We start from the raw sequence: 3553 nt of genomic DNA on the forward strand, positions 1-3553 counted from the left end.
TAAGTTGAAATAAAAGAGATGGAAGGGTAAACTTAACACTTGTACCAGCCGTTAAACAACAAGGCCAGCTATAAACCCAGGCATTGTTTATGAGGTTTTCCTCGGCAATTTATAGGTGCACATCATGTATTCTATGTACAGTCAACGGTGCATATGCTGTGAAACATAGGAATATATCACACATAAGACAAGTTACAGGGTTTGAGAGGGGTTTAACACCACTGTATGACTGATGCGGTTTTACCGGAGTTTTACCCTCTATTCTTTATTCTTCTTATTATTATTATTATTATTATTATTATTTTCAATTCAAGCAAGGTTTTTATTTTATAAAATTTACACTTATTTTGTACCAAATACATACATACATACACCTTGTTTAGACTGCGGGATTAGGACCAGAGATATAAGTGTTTTTGTCTGGAAAAACCCTTAGGTGGGCGAATAAATGGTACACTTACCCTATGATTACATGGTGTAACATTATTACAACAATTTGGTGAATGTATTGTTATTTCAGATTGTTGAGGTTGACCTCTATTATTCAATGAAACAGACATGTAATTAGTTTTTTCAGGACTAATGTGAAGGGACATCTCTTTGAACCATTTATTAACATTATTGATATCTATATTGGCTGTTTCGTGAATTTGATTCCAGTTATCTCCAACATAAATTAGAAGGGTATCATCAGCAAATGTATAGACTTTAGCTTTACTAATTAATGTAATGTTATTTGTATATAATATATATAATAATGGAGAAAGCACTGTGCCTTGACTTAAACCATAGAGCGGAGTTGAGTCATCACTAGTAAAGTTGTTTAGTCTAACTTTTTGTTTTCTGTTTGAAAGATAAGATGTTAACCATTCAAGTGCTTTATTAGTTATTTTAATTTTTTCCAAGTTTCTTATTAATGTGGTTTTATTAACGCAGTCAAATGCCTTTTTTATATCCAATGATAAAATTAGAATTTTTTTAGAATTATTTAGTTGTTCATATATGAAAGATGAAAAAGAAAAAAGTGCATCATCAGTCCCGATTGATTTCCTAAAGCCGAATTGATTGTCCCTTAAAATCTTGTTTTCTTCAACGAAATTTTCGATTCTCCTTTTTACAGATTTCTCAAATACTTTCCCTATGACTGATGTTAATGAAATGGGTCTATAGTTATTTAAATCTGTGGTGTCACCTTTTTTGAAAATTGGTATGACTGTTGCATCTTTAAAAATGGATGGAAATGTACAAGTATCATAACTCAGGTTTATTAAATAAACTAAAACTTTGCAAATGTGAGGTCTAATTAATTTCAATATTTTACTTTGTATAAGATCAGGACCAGGACTCGATCTATTTTTTATACGAAACTTAAATGAAACAGTGATCAACATATTTATCAAATATCTACCTAATCAACTTCTATTATACCTATTGATGTTTGATGTTTCCAGAGTGCAAACCAACTTTTTTTTAATGTAATTTCTTTAAAACAGCAAAAGAAAATGAAACTCCCTATTGCAATTTTATTTGAAAGTTTGAATCAATTCTAATTTCAAAATTTTTTCTTGTTACTTTTTTTAACAGCGTGTTGAGATCTATGAACATTTTCAGGTTAAAAGACACCAAACATTTTGGTGCTCATTTCCCAACACTATTACATTAAAAGTAGGTAATCGGCGTTTCGTCTAAATAACCATTTTAGAAACCATTTTTACGGAGCATTTCTCCAGTTGCAACCATTTGGAGTCATAGAGGTGAACTTAAAGAGTGTAACTGAACTGTAGTGTATGAAATTATGAATAGTGTATAGGTATCTTAAATGTAATTAATTTTAATCCCTTGTTGTCTCAGTAATAATTTATTGATTTACTTCATTTTTTTATAGTTTCAAAAACTTCTCTGCGTAAAAGCAAATTTTGTACAGGTCAAACAAAAAAGAATATATAGGAGTAATAAATACTTTTTAAATGTCCAATCCAGTGTGTTTTTCCTTTCTGTTTGCTTTCTCTTTTCCTTCTGTGTAATGTCAAATGTATTACGACAAGCTGAATTGGAAGCTAAATATAGCAAAACAAATAGAACGTCCTGGGTCCCAATTTTTTACAGCGGGATTTCAAAAGAATTACAATGTTCACGAACGACTATTATGACATTTCTGTCGATATCGTGGAAAACTGAAGGTACCAACTTGGAATTTTTCTCCCTTTGTGACTTTTTTTTTCCAACCAAAAAAATCTGGTTGTGAAGCAAGTTTCAACCAATCAGATTCACGCAATAATTCAAGTTTAAACCCAAATCGAGGTCCTGGCCATCAAGTTTGGCATCGTCTAAAAAGTGGAATACAGGAAAATTGTGTTTCGTGTTGAAAAAAAGCGAGTTTTCTTGAGAGAGAAACAAAAAGTAAACGAAGAACGCCAATGAAAAAAGAAAAGGAAAGAGTGTGTGTGAGAGAGAAGTTAAATTGAAAAGTTTAATTAAATTAAGATGAAAGTTGTGTACACAATATCTTTATTATGGCTTCTCAAGACATTTTTGATTTATAAGGGATTGGATTGAGCAAAAAATTTCAAATGTTTCTTGCTGCTCATAATAGGGACCTGTTGAGTACCTGAGGGTCTCTTGGTTGCTTCTTAGTACCCCGATGGATAACCGGGGTTGCGATTGCCCAGATGGTGACCCATCGGGGTACTAACCACGCGCAACGTTGCTTCACTTGAGTGTAGTATTGCGCCATGTGTTACTGCACAACTGATGCTAAGGTGTTAGTTACGGGGGCTTTACTCTCCACTCGGCGACAAGCTATCCGCCTTCTCACGTTATAATTTCCTAATTTCACTACTACTCTCTGTCCTCTGTAAATTTCACTTATTAATCTTCTATTTCTCCAATCTAAACCTATATCTCTCAATATCCTGAACATTATACACCAATCCACTCTGTAGAAAGCCTTCTCCCAGTCTACAAAAGATACATACAAATCCTTATTTACTTCCATCATTCTCTCACCTATCATCCTTAGACATCCAATTGCATCCCTTGTTCCTTTTCCCTTCCTAAAACCAAACTGATCCTCCCCCATGTTTTCTTCAATTTTGTTCTCTATTCTCTTTAATATGATTCTCGTTACTGCTTTGGTCAAATGACAAATACAGCTTATTGTCCTGTATTCCTTGCATTCCTTGGCATTTGTCTTCTTTGGCAATGGGACCAAAATAGTTTTGAGCAGATCTTTGGGCCATTTCCCGGTATTGTATATGTTGTTTATTAAGTTTGTTATTCTTTCAATAGCTATTGATCCCAATGCTTTAAGAGCTTCTGATGGAATGTGATCACATCCTAATGCCTTCTTCCTCTTTAAATCGCTAATTGCTTTCTCTATTTCCCATTTTTCAATTCTAGGTCCTTTCTCATCAATCATCATCATCATCATCATCATCATCATCATCATCATCATCATCATCATCATCATCATCATCAACCAACACCAACACCAACACCAACACCAACACCAACACCAACACCAACACCAACACCAACACCAACACCAACACCA

Source organism: Diaphorina citri, unplaced genomic scaffold (genome assembly GCF_000475195.1).
Source record: "Diaphorina citri unplaced genomic scaffold, Diaci psyllid genome assembly version 1.1 scaffold1175, whole genome shotgun sequence".
In the NCBI taxonomy this organism is placed as follows: Eukaryota; Metazoa; Arthropoda; class Insecta; order Hemiptera; family Psyllidae; genus Diaphorina; species Diaphorina citri.